At 34.2% G+C, this 16,016-nt stretch overlaps 1 protein-coding gene across 2 annotated transcripts in view; it reads right to left on the minus strand.

Annotated features, from left to right (window-relative positions):
- Nucleotides 1-16,016, minus strand: part of NOVA1 (NOVA alternative splicing regulator 1) — a 149,525-nt gene that overhangs the window by 68,406 nt on the left and 65,103 nt on the right. The gene's annotated exons all lie outside the window — the stretch shown is intronic.

Raw genomic sequence — 16,016 nt, forward strand, 5'->3', positions numbered from 1 at the left:
TTTTTGTATATTTTTTGGTGAATATAGGTACACATTTCTGTTGGTATGTTGTAGGAATGGAATTGCTAGGTCATATGATAAGTGTATGTTCAGCTTTATGAGATACTCTCAAATGATCTCTTATCAGTTTATGACACTTATAGTTAATCACTATGCTTGCTTACACATAGTATTGTCAATCTTTTGCACTTTAGTCATTCTGGTGGATGTACAGTGGTATCATAACTAATGGATTTGTCCTCTTTTAAGGAGTTTATTGACCATTAGGATATTCTCTTTTGTGAAATTCCTATTCAATTGTTTGTCCCATTTTTTACTTATGTTATAGCTTTTTCTTTGTGATTTGAAAGCATTTTATGCATACTCTAAATATAAGTCCTCATCAGATCAGATATATGTATTGTAAATATATGTCCTACTTTTTTGGCTTGTCTGTTTATTATATCTATTAATGAACAGAAATTCTTAATTTTGGTAATGGTCCAAAAAATCATTTTCTCCTTCATGGTTAGAGCGTATGTACTACTTTAGAAACATTTACCTACTTTAAGGTCATAAAGATGTTCTTTGTTTTTTCCCAACACCCTTATTTTCTTATCATTGACATTTATATTAGCAATCTATTTGTAATTGATTTTTGACAATAGTGTGAGGTGGGAGCCAACATATATATTTTTTCCCATTTGGTTACTCAATTAACCTAGACTGTATTTTCACAACTATACTACAGGGTCACCTTAGTCACAAATGAACTAACTGTATAGTTGGAGTTTGTACTTGGTCTCTTTATTGAACAGATTTTTCTATTCTATTGGGCTACATCTATCCCCTGCAGCAATACCACACCATCTCAATGGATCTGGGTATCTGGCAATGTAAGTCATTTAACTGTGTCTGTCTTTATTATGTTCTGAAAAAATGAAGCCCACATCATTTTCCTGGTCAGATTCCTTGCCTATATAGAATAAAATCCAAACTCTTTACTAGGGCTTACAACGCCATTCATGTTCTGACCACTGCCTACTTCTCTGATTTTATATCTTGTGTATATCTTAACCTCCCTTCCACCTCTCCTCCACCATTTGCTCTGTATGCTGCAGCTTCACTGGCCATCTTGCAAACCCTAGCTGTTTTTGCTAGAATGCTCTTTCCCCAAACACCATCATCTTTGTATGGCTTATTTCTTCACAAATACCAGTCCCAAGACAGAAATTTGCTATCCAGTTTACCTACAGAGCTTCCTTCTCTTACTCAAATAATGTTAGTAATTTAGTTATTTATTGGTATTCTTGGCCACTAGAATCTAAGTTTCTTAGAAGCAGGGATTTTCACAGGTCCTGTTTTTTTTTTTTTTAAGATTTTATTTACTTATTTTTGAGAGAGAGAGAGAGTGAACAAGCATGAGGAGGAGGCAGAGGGAGAAGCAGACTCCCCCACTGAGCAGGGAGCCCGATGCGGGACTCAATCCTAGGACCCTGGGATCATGACCTGAGCCGAAGGCAGATGCTTAAAAGACTGAGCCACCCACCCAGGTGCCCTACAGGTCCTGTTTTATTCCTTCATTTCAAGCACCTCGGTAAGTAAGCGCTCATTAAATATTTCTTTAATGTAAGTATTAATTAATACAGGTTGTATACTATGGTTGAAAGAAAACAAAATTATAAGCTGAAAAACTAAATGGAATATGTACCTCAGAATGCTGATTAAGATAATTTAACAATTGTAATTAATTTTCTTATAAATACCAAATTTAGTGTTTGTCCTTTTCCAGCTAAAATTGAAAGGTTACTTTTACCATTAATAATATATGTCTGAAAAAATGTACTCATAAATAGGTTATATATACCATGTTGTATAGTTGTATGTAAATCACTATTCCATTTCAACAGGTATATCCTTTGAACTCAAATAAGTTTACAAACTATTATCAGTTTCTTCTTCTTCAATTTCAGAATAAAGATACTATGCATTTTTTTTTTAATTCTCAGAAAATATCTGTTGAAACAAATATGCAAAATCTGGGCTGGAAACAGGATTGGAAAAACATCAACTATTCTGATGAAATGCGATTATAACTGAGACTATACAGTTAAATGCACTCCCAAGTTTTAATCGCTATCATAAACATGGCATAAATCCAATACTGTATTTATGTTAAATAACTTATTTCAAAGTAATAAAGCATATTATTTTGTAATGAAATATTCTTTTTTTTTTAAGATTTTTATTTATTTATGTGACAGAGAGACAGCCAGCGAGAGAGGGAACACAAGCAGGGGGAGTGGGAGAGGAAGAAGCAGGCTCCTAGCCGAGGAGCCCGATGTGGGACTCGATCCCGGAACGCCGGGATCACGCCCTGAGCCGAAGGCAGACACTTAACGACTGCGCTACCCAGGCGCCCCTAAATGTAATGAAATATTCTTAAGCATGCTTACTCCAAGTGAAGTAATATTTTACATAAAGATATTTTACTTCTAATAAAAATTTTCATTAGTGGGTCACCTCAGTTGTAGTGAACAGAGTAAGAATTTAAAAAAACTCTATACTACTTATTTAACTAAATGTGGACACTTACAAAATCTTAATAGTATTACCATAAATAAAATTTTAATTTTCCCAAATAACAAATATCATAAATAACAAACATTAAAAATCATTAATGGGGAAAAGCTGGAAGCTTTTCCCTTAAGATCAGGAACACGACAAGGATGCCCACTCTCGCCACTATTATTCAACATAGTACTAGAAGTCCTTGCAACAGCAATCAGACAACAAAAAGGGATAAAAGGTATCCAAATCGGCAAAGAAGTCACAATGTCTCTCTTCGCAGATGACATGATACTCGATATGGAAAACTCAAAAGAATCCACTCACAAACTATTAGAAGTTATAGAGCAATTCAGTAATGTGGCAGGATACAAAATCAATGCTCAGAAATCAGTTGCATTTCTATACACGAACAATGAGACTGAAGAAAGAGAAATTAGGGAATCCATCCCATTTACAATAGCATCAAAAACCATACGTTACCTTGGAATTAACTTAACCAGAGACGTAAAGGACCTATATTCTAGAAACTATAAATCACTCTTGAAAGACATTGAGGAAGACATAAAAAGATGGAAAAATATTCCATGCTCATGGATCGGAAGAATTAACATAGTTAAAATGTCCATGCTACCCAGAGCAATCTACACTTTCAATGCTATCCCGATCAAAATACCGAGCACATTTTTCAAAGAACTGGAGCAAATAGTCCTTAAATTTGTATGGAAACAGAAAAGACCCCAAATCTCCAAGGAACTGTTGAAAAGGAAAAACAAAGCTGGGGGCATCACAATGCTGGATTTCGAGCTGTACTACAAAACTGTGATCACAAAGACAGCATGGTACTGGCACAAAAACAGACACATAGACCAATGGAACAGAATAGAGAACCCAGAAATGGACCCTTGGCTCTTTGGGCAACTAATCTTTGATAAAGCAGGAAAAAACATCCAGTGGAAAAAAGACAGTCTCTTCAATAAATGGTGCTGGGAAAATTGGACAGCTACATGCAAAAGAATGAAACTTGACCAATCTCTTACACCATACACAAAAATAAACTCCAAATGGATGAAAGACCTCGATGTGAGACAGGAATCCATCAAAATTCTAGAGGAGAACATAGGCAGCAACCTCTACGACATTGGCCAAAGCAACCTTTTTCATGATACATCCCCAAAGGCAAGAGAAACAAAAGATAAAATGAACTTGTGGGACTTCATCAAGACAAAAAGCTTCTGTACAGCCAAGGAAACAGTCAGAAAAACTAAGAGGCAGCCCACGGAATGGGAGAATATATTTGCAAATGACACTACAGATAAAGGACTGGTATCCAAGATCTACAAAGAACTTCTCAAACTCAATACACGAGAAACAAATAAATGAATCAAAAAACGGGCAGAAGATATGAACAGACACTTTTCCAATGAAGACATACAAATGGCTAACAGACACATGAAAAAATGTTCAAAATCATTAGCCATCAGGGAAATTCAAATCAAAACCACACTGAGATACCACCTTACGCCAGTTAGAACGGCAAAAATAGACAAGGCAAGAAACAACAATTGTTGGAGAGGATGTGGAGAAAGGGGATCCCTCCTACATTGTTGGTGGGAATGCAAGTTGGTACAGCCACTCTGGAAAACAGTGTGGAGGTCCCTTAAAAAGTTAAAAATTGAGCTACCCTATGACCCAGCCATTGCACTACTGGGTATTTACCCCAAAGATACAGATGTAGTGAAGAGAAGGGCCATATGCACCCCAATGTTCATAGCAGCATTGTCCACAATAGCTAAATCGTGGAAGGAGCCGAGATGCCCTTCAACAGATGACTGGATTAAGAAGTTGTGGTCCATATATACAATGGAATATTACTCAGCTATCAGAGGGAACGAGTTCTCAACATTTGCTGCAACATGGACGGCACTGGAGGAGATAATGCTAAGTGAAATAAGTCAAGCAGAGAAAGACAATTATCATATGATTTCTCTCATCTATGGAACCTAAGAACTAGGATGATCGGTAGGGGAAGAAAGGGATAAAGAAAGGGGGGGTAATCAGAAGGGGGAATGAAACATGAGAGACTATGGACTCTGGGAAACAAACTGAGGGCCTCAGAGGGGAGGGGGGTGGGGGAATGGGATAGACTGGTGATGGGTAGTAAGGAGGGCACGTATTGCATGGTGCACTGGGTGTTATACGCAACTAATGAATCATCGAACTTTACATCGGAAAGCGGGGATGTACTGTATGGTGACTAACATAATATAATAAAAAATAATTTAAAAAAATCATTAATGATGTTTTGCAAAATAATTGGTGATTTCTTTAAATATTTATCTGATAAAAATTAACTGAGTTTTTCTTTGCAATTTCAAATTCCAACTACAAAATATAGTCTAAAAGTTCTAAAACATAGATACCTAAATCCAAATCCACAAGTATCAGCTGAAAATAAAGTTTAAAAATAAGTGAGTCAGGAAGAAACCATACTTCTCCAAAAATAACTTTCAATAAGTAGTAATTAGACAAGAAATATAATGTATAATCTACAGAAAAAAATACCTATAAAGCTGCACTGTTATCTTAGATGGAAAGACTAAATTCATTCCCAATTACATTAAACTTAGAAATTAAAAATTCCTACTAGAGTTGATCTTGGAAATTGAAAAGGTGATTTTAATGCTCGTTAAGAAACACGGGATCATTTCATATTTTCTGAAAAAGGACACACATGAGAGTATACATTATCCTGTCAAGTCTAAATCCATAATAATTAGAATATTTTGGTATTTATCTACTACCATCACCACCAACATAAATGGGTTAGAAGAAAAAAGGCCTGAAACATACTCTGGAAAATAAATTATGTATATGATAAGGTGTTATAAACAAATGGAACTCAGATTATTCCTGTAAAAATGAAACTGGAAAAGCTATTTGAGAAAGAAAAAAAAAAGTGGATTTGCAACTTATACCACAGAACACCTTACATAACAGGTATATTCAAGAGTTAAAGGTCTACCTTTTCAGAAAGTTATTTGACAATACAAGTTAGGAGCTTTAAGTTGTCATATTATTTGGCTCTCTAATACCTCTTATGGGAATTTCTACAAAGAAATATTCAGAAATGCAAATATTTATGGGGAAGGAGTTCATAAACAATGTAACAAAATATTCTGAACAACTTCAATTTTCAACAATAAATCAATAGTTGAAAAATTATGTTAGGTAGAATATGCAGCTTATGATATGTGAATAAAAAAATAATTTCCTTTGAGAATCACAATTATTTACAGAGAAAAGGATAAAAAGATAAAGTTTCTGACATGGAAGAAAACAGTTAAAACTTCACCAGTATTTGTGTTGGGATTACAGGACATTTTTGTTTTCCTTTCTATAGTCTTCTGTTGTCCAAATTGTCTATAAATAAGTACACTTACAAACAACCATAATAATTATGGTAAAAGCATTTTAAAATAAAGGAATTGCCATTATTCTTATAAATTAGATAGCAAATGTCAGCTTATTTTACACAGCCTTCTTTCATTAATAACTACCTGCTTTGACCACTTTCATGACATAATAAATTATCTGAAATTTCACTGTATTTCTTGGTTTAGAGTAAACATATTGGTATAAAAGATTAAATCTCATCTTTTTAATTATATTTGGAAATTAGGAACTACTGCTAAGATTTCTCATTTGTAAAATGTGAATACTAGATTTCATATTTTTTCATATTCATTTGAAATCTAACATTCTATATTTCTACAGGGTTGTCTACGGAAAGAAATAGGTATGTTCAATACTGAAATAATTACTACAAAAATTTTGTAATAAATTAACACACAAGGAAATATTTTCTCCCTTTCAGATATTTGTTTTTAAACTAAATAATTTTCTCATCTTTTCATGTAAAATATTCTAATACTATATTTAGAACATATTATAGGTCATCCAACATAACTATATAATGTAGAATTTAAAAAAGCAGAAGATATTGTCAATGCCCAAAGCAATCAGATAAGAATTTTTAAGTTAGATTTACACATGAACCAATCATATTACAATCTGTGAACCTTCTGAAGGATCAGAAGAGACAGCATGAATTAAAACAGATGTAAGTACAGAGAGCAAGTGAAGATAAACAGTGAGAAGATCTTCGAGGTAATAGCAAATGATATGCATTAGAGAATAAACAGAACAGATTAAGGACAGGTAGAACAGGACCAGTTTATAAGGGGCTCTGAAGTTCAGACAAAGGATTTTGGATTTGATGTATGAGTTTGGAGATGAATGATGCCATTAAAGTTTGTTCTAGAAAAATCAGGCTGTTAACATGTATGAAAAAAAAAAAAAGAAGGAAAAACAAGGCCAAATAACTAAAGAAGAATGAAGAGTCATAACACCTCCTAAAATGATGGACTAAAATATGTCTTCCTTATAGGTACTGAATTGTTTCTCTATTGATGGTAACAGATTTGCATGATTCAGTTTCTCTCCCCCTGGATTCCTAGAGAATAATGAGATGTATTGGTAAAACCACAGCCAGTATTAGAGAATCATCTTATGGCTAAGAAAAACAAAAGCTATAGGACCTTGAGAGGAACAAATAATTACCTGGAAAACAACACAGGAAAACATATTTTCTAAAACAAGTAACAGAAGGGGAAATGTTTTTCTTAATTTACATCCCCATCGGCATGATCTTGGAAAGAAAAAAAATTATGGTAAACTTCATGAATTAATGAATGGGTTAAATTTCTCTTGATATGCATATGCAGTCAATTCTCACTATTTGTTGTCGTTATTATCCCCACAGTCACCACAAACATTAAAGTAGGGAACAATGAACTAGAACTCTTCAGGTAAATACAGGCTTAGGTTTCTGAGAGCCTCTGGTCACAATTAACCTTCAATACATAACTGTGTTTTATCAGTGTTTCTGCTTAGGAAACCATATTTAGTATATATTGTTGATTCATAAACATTGAAGTTGGAGCCAATGGCCCTGTAAGTCATGCCTGAATAAAGATTACCCATCACACGTATTTTTTCTGCAAAGTACATCACAGTCCTCCTGCACTGAGAAACAGTAGACAGCTTAGACAGAACTCAGCACCATGCCTGAGGCCATTTTAAACAGTGTAATCACCAGCAAAAAGCACAAAATTGTGAAAGACGTAGCACTGAACTGCGAAAAGTACACTTGTTTAGAATATGAGAGCTGAAACAAGAGGGCAAAGTGTTGCCTTGTTTGATGTAAGCTGTGAATGTGTGCGCCAGGTGACCTAAATTTTTCAGCACTCCACGCAAGTCTGCAAATGATACTGAAAGACTTGGTATTAATACTGAGTTTACAAATAAATTTAACAAATTTGCAAATATGGAATCCATGAATAAAGAGCATTAACTGTATTAATGGAATGAGACTTGTATGACTTGAACCTAATTCCTATTCTTTAAATAATTAATTAACCAGGAACAAGAAACAAATTTTCTCATCCAAAAAACAGAAAAGTCTTCCAAATTTATCTCTAGACCCTTCCAGCTCAAACACTGTACAACTCTTTGATGTAAAACTCAATTCCTTAATGAAATTTTCAAACATGCTCTGACAATGGTAAGGTTAGAGCTCTCTGATATAGACCCCTAAAGTCTAACATTAGATTTGGTAAATTTTATGCATATCCAAAAATAAACAAACTGAAGAAAGACTGATCCCAAAGTAGTTCTGAGAAAAGCAGTTAAAAATACTAATTTTCCTAAGAATAGGATTTGAAATTCAATGTCTATTTGAGATAGTTCAGTATTTCAGGTCATAAGCTGAAAAATGTGTAAAGAAAAAATGACATGCCTTCTAAATTTCCTAGTAGTAGAATTAGTTTCAAAACTGCCAAGACTGTATACTGCTTGCCTTATAATCAGTTTACTGGACTTATTATTCTAACACATAAAACCCATAAATTATCCATAAACTCAAAAGTAATGTTGTTAGCAAAATTAGTATCAATATAAAGTAAAAAATGATATAAGGATTTAGTAATTATTTAACCAATTGCTTTTATGGAACAGAAAGAAACAAAACAGACTCATGACCTACCTCTCAAAAGATGCTTTCTTTGGTTTGGGCTGCACACATTTGGCATTAAATGGTATGAGAGTACTAGCAAATTGTTGCTTTTCCCTGTGTATCAGATTTGGCTGTTTTGTTTTTAAGTAGTCAGTGATTGCAGAAATATTTCATTCTTTATAAATCATGATTTTTCTTTTTATTTTACTCTTTATCTTTCTCTTAAAAGGTAAGTAATTAAAGATATAGTATGGAAATACTTATTTAAAAACCTAGTAAGTAAAAGTAGGCATCTCAGAGCAGGGACTGGCAAATTGTTTCTGTAAGGAGTTAGAGAGTAAATATTTTAGGCTTTGCAGGCCAAGAGGTAAAATCAAGAATATTATGTAGGTACTACATAACAAGAGAGAAAACAGATTTCTACAATTTTGTATTGACAAAATTCAAATTATAACAATACTGCTACTATTAACAACAGCAACAGCAGTGGAGAACAACAGAAAGATCTAATAAAATTCTTTGTTGGCAGGGAGGGGAATAACATTCTTCTTAATTAGGGTTTAAAGTCAGGGTTCCTATCAAATCACTTGCAAACGTTCATGTGTTAATGTCAGTCTAGAATGAGATTTTACATACTTCATTGTGGAAAATGAAATGCCTTTTCACACAGATAGGTACTGCCTAATACTGATTACCAGTCCAGGAGCATGTGATATTTTGGGGGCATATCCATTACTTAGGCGGCATTTACAGAATTCTAATAGATTTTTCTCTTAAAATTTGCTTTTAGCATGTCATTACATTACAGATTAATCACTGCCAATTGAAGATTAAGTGGAAGCTCAACTGCACAGTTAAATAGATTTTGAAATATGGAAATCTACTCTACATTGCATTGAGGTCTGAAAGATGTTGCAGGAAGAATGGTTTGAACTCAGAAAATACATCTGCTGCAAATCTGTGTGAGAATGGAGATATCACTTCTTATTTTAATTGTTGGTAGTGCAGAAAAGACATTCTTGTGATCCAAAAACTTAGTTACTGTAGGAATGACTTTACTGCAACTTTATGTCTTGCACAGAAGTGTTGTTTTGCCATGTAATCTTGGATTGAATTCATTACAAACATTATCAAGTCTACATCACAAGCTAACTTTCACAGCTATTTAATGTCAGTAATAGTGGTTGAAGGTCGAGTCATTTCTCTCAGTCAGAAAAATTTCCGCATTGGTCTGAGCTCAATAAACCTCAATGAACTTTATCACTGCTAAGTTACTGAACTGCTATATGGTAGGACAAATCAGGATAATCTTCTTTTATTTCTGATAAAAATTCATAGAATGGACAATAATGAAGTCTATGAGAGTGAAGGAAATCGACCACTGAAATTACTGGCTTGATAAAACATGATAGATTCAAATATATTCTACAAGGTATTTGCTGATTTAATAATACAATGAATAAGTACAGGTTTTCAATGCATTTCCACAAGCCTCGTATATTTGTACACATATTTTTACTACCATCGGTAATAATACATCTTATCACATTCTGCTTAAAGTTGTTATGATGTTTTCTCAACTTCTTTGAAAACAGTCTCACAGACTATTAACAGAAGTTTACCCATCAACCACACTAATTCCTTGAATAAAAATTGGAATTAATTCCTTGAATAAAGTTTATTTTCTCTGGACACATTTTAATTTACTTACCACTGGGAAATGCTTTCTTTGCTTGGGTAACAAATTAGTTACTCATAAACTTACTTTCATTGCAACCTCATTTCATTTTTTTTATTTTTGTAAATAAGATAATCCGTTTAAAATTTTTCTAACTGTTGCTTTTTAGAGTGTTGGGAATGTTGTGATAATCTGTTAATGTTGACATTTTCTCTTTTAACACAGCTATTGTGTTATTGCCTAATAGCACAATGCTATGTGACCTAATTTGTAACAAAATAATCCACACCCCATGGTGCCTTAAAAGTACAACACTTGAAGTTCACATTTCTCTTCTTCCCTTGTTTTGACATCATGGGTATGCATTGGTCAAAACAAGTATGTAAAATGCTGTGGTACAGGAAACACTGCTGAGTTATTACAGTGTTGCTATGATTTGTAGTGCATGGAGAAGCAGTGAGAAGTGATGAGAGCGCCATATGTGATCTCTGTCGCAACTACTCAATTGCCAGTGTAGTGCGAGAACAGCCACAGACAATGCAGTGTGGTTATGTTCTAATAAATTTGTACTTAAAACACTGAAATTTGAATTTCATATAATTTTCAAGTTTCTTGAAATATCACTTTAAAATGTTTTTTTGAACCACTTAAGATTTTTTTAAAAATGTATCTATTGGGGGGGGCGGAGAGGCAGTGCAGAGCCCAATGTGGGGCTCAACGTGGGGCTCGATCTCTTGACCCTGATGTCATGACCTGAACCCAATCCACTGCACCACCCAGGCACCCCAACTACTTAAGATTTTAAAACCATTCTTAGCTTGTAGGCTGGGGAAAATAACACAGTGGGCCAGATTTGACTCACAGATCAAAGTTTACCAACCCCTGGTATAAATAAAACAGTCTCCAAAAAAGGCTTTCTGAAACCTAGTGACCACAGTTTAATTAGTTTGAACATGGTGGAAAGTAGTCTGTGGATCTGGCGCCTGTAGGATCAAATATCTCTGGAGAATAAAACAGACTGCTTCTTGACTGGTGACTGGTGACTCTAACTCACATTGCAGAAAGACTTTCACCTGTATTTGCTGGTGTTGTTATAGGGGTTTATGAGTTCAGGTAAACCAGCTTAAGTCCATCATAAAAATGACTCAAAGGACATGTGCCACTAAGATTTCATTCAACATTAATATCAATAATATTAATCGCACAATATTAAACTGACATCACATATTTTACTTCTGTCAAATCACAGCAAGATGCAGAGGACCTTTTCTGGTCAACTTACTAAAGCAGCCAAAATGACCTAGTAGTCATAGGTCATCTTCTGGAGCAATAATAGAGAGTATCTCAGAATATCCAATAAGCTCTTCAAGGTGTATTTAGAACACCTTTTCCATGCAAAATGTGATGGAATCAATGAAGTGAAATGTTTTCTTTAATGTGGATTTGTATATATATGGGAGACCCAAGAAAATACCCAGGGGAAAAACTCAAGTAGTTGTTAAATAAAAAGTGAAAATTTGAAGTTAGAGGAAGTATTTAAAAACCATAAACAGAGAAATGTATCAACATTTTAACAGTGTAGAGGATATTTTACAATCTTAGTAGTACATTAATAATTATTTTAGCAGAAATATTACTACCAAAAATGTAATAAGCTGCAAATAGTCCTGTCTGTACTTGAAAGTATAAAGCAAAAATAAAAGAACAAAAAATCATTTCACATATACATTTTTGGAAAGATAAAATATTTACATGGGTTAATGCATACTTGATTTCAAAGTCACATATTCACGAGCATCTTAGTTTTGTTAAAAATTTCAATTCTTTTACCAAAATACATCTGTCCAGTGCTATGTAATGAGAAAAACATCTGTCTGTTTTACATTAGCAATTATTGTACTTTTATTATCAGCCAACTTATTTTGTATTGGATGTCTCTGCTGCAAACACTAAAACAGATGTGGCCAGTTTCTATAAGAGCTTTTTCCTGTAGTCAACAAATAACTTCGCTAACTTCTCTTCCATTTCTCATATAAAAAGGAAGTTTCTCGCATGCCCTACTATTGTATTTATAATGAAAAAAAAAAATGAGACTCAGGAAAGGTCCTGTGACAATATTTGTAAAAACACTTCTGTCTTATCACACTTTTATTATATGAATATGACACACTTCATATTACAGTTACATGTCTGAAAGTTATTTGCATCGTTGTTAGAAAATGAAATCACATTCTCCCATTGTAGTATCATTTCTGCTTATTATAATAAGTCCTCATTTTCCCCTTCCTTCTCTTACTACCTTAATGATTTACATCTATCAGTAAGTGTATATCTGAATAACAATCACCTGGGATCAAAGTATACCTAATTCATAAAACTGTACTTCTCATAAATACCAAAACAAATCATTAATGGGAATATATATGTAAAACAATCAACAGCTTTCTGTTAAAAAAAAATAGTTCTATGGACTTCCACTTGTAGTAATTTCATATTTTTATTACTAGATTAACATGCAGTAAGCAACCTCTAATATTCAAAGCTCGCTCTCTCTCTCTAGTTCATTATTGCATATGCATCTTACAAGTCCCTCAGCCTTTTCATCTCTTAAATCTGCCTCCTTCTTTGTTTTTGCAGCACTTTGGTCTCTGCTCTTTTTTTGCTTTATAGCCCATAAAGAAAAATGTTGATGTATTTGTTCTGGGGAGACTCATGGTTCATTTGAATATGACAGTATTATGGACAATAATACATGTTCTTTAAGCCCAGATTCTAAAATTCAAAGTGTTACTAAAGAAGTGTAAATTATAAGACAACATTCTTTACACCTGGTAGTTTTAGTTTACACTGTAATATATATTGGAAATTATACAATTCTTACTTTTTTATTGTTTGTTTTTTAAGTTAAGTTCAGTTAAAAAAAACTGCATGCTGACTAACTTGTGATGTACTCAATGGAAATCCTCTTAATATCTTAATAAATGAGAGAGTTAACGGACAATGTTGAGAAATCAACCCTAATATTGCTCAGTAAACAACTCAAATTTGAGAAATGTTTGATATGAGAATATATTTTTAACCCTGCAAACTGGGTGGGGTTTATTGATGACTAACATGGTTCTGTTTTTCATCAATTACTAAATACCAAAAGTGTTAACAAATCTGGATCAGTTACTTTTGTATTCAGTCATCCTTCTTACAATTTCAAAGCTGGTGTTGCTTAGAAACCTATATAAACACTCCGTGCCTTTTCAAAGGAGGAAATAAAAAAATTCTTGGCATAATTTTTAAACTGAGATAACTATAGAACTAGACCCAAAACACCTACATTTATTTAAAAGTTCTAGTACAATTTACAAAATTCTTAATGAAACGAAAAAATATTCTCATTACTTAAAAATTTCTTAAATTTTTTTCCCCAGTCACCACTTACTGAGCATTTACTGCTTACACCATACTAAATGCTTTCTAGTCATGGATTTCTTTAGCCCTGATGATAGTTTTACAAAGTTAATTTGTATCTGTCCCTCTCACAGCAAGGAGGGAAAAATTTGTTACATTTTTAATATTAGAAAAAATATATATGCTTACTCAATTTAGTAGCAAATGAACTACATGTAGTTACTCATATTCCTTTGTAATTAGCTATACTGTATCTGAAACTAACACTAATATTAGATGACGAAAACTGTATGTTTAAGGTTTGCCCTGAATTTAGAATCTAGAGGACGAGAACTAAAAGCAACATGTCTTTATTTTTTTTAACAATATCTGCTCTCTTCAAAAGATCTAAAATAATTTATGGGCAAATCTACTTTCAAGACAGTGCTCTTGCAAATGCATAACATAGATCTTATGTTACTAAAGAAAATCAGACAAATACCATATGATTTCACTCATATATGGAATCTAAGAAACAAAACAAATGAGTAAAGGGAAAAATAAGAGAGAGAGAGACAGAGAGAGAGAAACCAAAAAGGAGACTCTTAACTATAGAGAATGAACGGACGGTTACCAGAGGGTGGTGGGTGAGGGGATGGGTGAAATAGGTGAAGAAGATTAAGAGCACACTTATCATGATGAGCACTGAGTAATATATAGAATTATTGAATGACTATATTGTATACCTGAAACTAATACCACATTGTATATTAACTATGCTGGAATTAAAATAAAATAAAAAATTCTTTTTTTGCCTTAAAAAAATAAAATCAGACATACCAGCTACATAAAAAAAAAGAAAGTGGTTAGTCATGCCTAGAATGCAGCTATCCTAGATGTAGGGTCTGTATTAGAACCAAAAATCTTGGGAAGGCTTCAGTCCTTTGAGGTTCCTAAGGATGCCTAGATCTGGTTCACACAGAAATCAGGTATGTTAAAATCCAATTGAGGGTACTGAGTGTTGCAACTGTGCAGTCCTATCGAAAATTATTTAAAACTCAGCATGGAAAAAGGAATTCTGTTCACTGGGTAAAGACATGAGCTGTGATACTTACCCTGGAAAATAGCCATCAATGTTTGTAACATTTTCAATGGCTCTCGGGCCTGGCAGTGGGACAATTAGATAATCAAATCCCAGTCTGTGTGGAGTTCAATACTATGGTTGCAGATTGTACAAGACCCACACTTCCAGTTCATGATCTATGTGGATGCGCTTGGGAAAGAACCCTGTGAGGATGAACATTAATAAAATCAACAAGCTGGTAAGATCTGCACTGCTCAGGTAAGAACCACAGCCACCTGGATATACCATTGTCCAGTGCACTGTAATTCATCTACAATTCAGAACAGGTCCAAAAAACAAAGTCCACTGATTCTAGCACATGAGGCTAAGGAAGCCTGGCAAATATGTCCAGACAGGTTCACAGTTAAGTAGAAAGGGGACTTTTAATGCATACAGCCAGGGGCACAAGACCTGTCTAATCCTGCCAACGGGACTATATAGGTCTTCTCTCCTGTTGAGGATACTGTGGAGCACTGACTGTATTAGACACCTTTCTGGTGAGCCACCTACGGTTGAGTCTAGACCTTATAGTGTGGGTGAGACATAAGGGAGAATCAGAAAAGGGGTGAAGTGATGGCTGAAAGGACCAGTCATACTGCAGAGACTGAATCACATGGCTGTGGAAGGAAAGCAATAATCTTGGCTACGGAAAAGTGAACAACTTAGACAGCAGTGGTCCAGGGGTAGAGAGAGGAGATAATTTCCCTCAGCTCTCATCCACAGAGCACACACTTTCACAGCCACCACTTTCAACTTGGACCATTGGAGAACATTATGAATTCTCAGAAACTTCACAGAAGCTACTGACTTCAGGAGTGAACAGGGAATAGAATAAGATTAACTTTCTGGACACTATTCTGACTCTATTTAGCCTAATTCTATTCTTGTTGGTAGCTTGTGGTCTCCCTCTGCTACTTAAGAGAAGACAAACTCTTTTGCATGTTTCTCAGATTATAGCTGATTATTCTAAACTCTCCAGGCCAAGTGGTGATGAAAAATTGCAGTGCCCTGGACTCCCTGCTGGCCAAAGTGGGGTATGTGTGATTGCCAACACCTCTTGCTGCACTTGGATTAATGACATATTTAACTGGCTTGACTATGGATGAGGAGCCTGGCTGAGGTCTATCCTCCAAAAAGTGCTGATTACCCAATTGGAAGTCATATTTGATCTAAGCCCCTATAAGGACAATTAAGTAAAGTGTCTGATGAAG

The sequence above is a fragment of the Ursus americanus genome, chromosome 35, assembly GCF_024610735.1.
Source record: "Ursus americanus isolate L20-20 chromosome 35, mUrsAme1.1.p, whole genome shotgun sequence".
In the NCBI taxonomy this organism is placed as follows: domain Eukaryota; kingdom Metazoa; phylum Chordata; class Mammalia; order Carnivora; family Ursidae; genus Ursus; species Ursus americanus.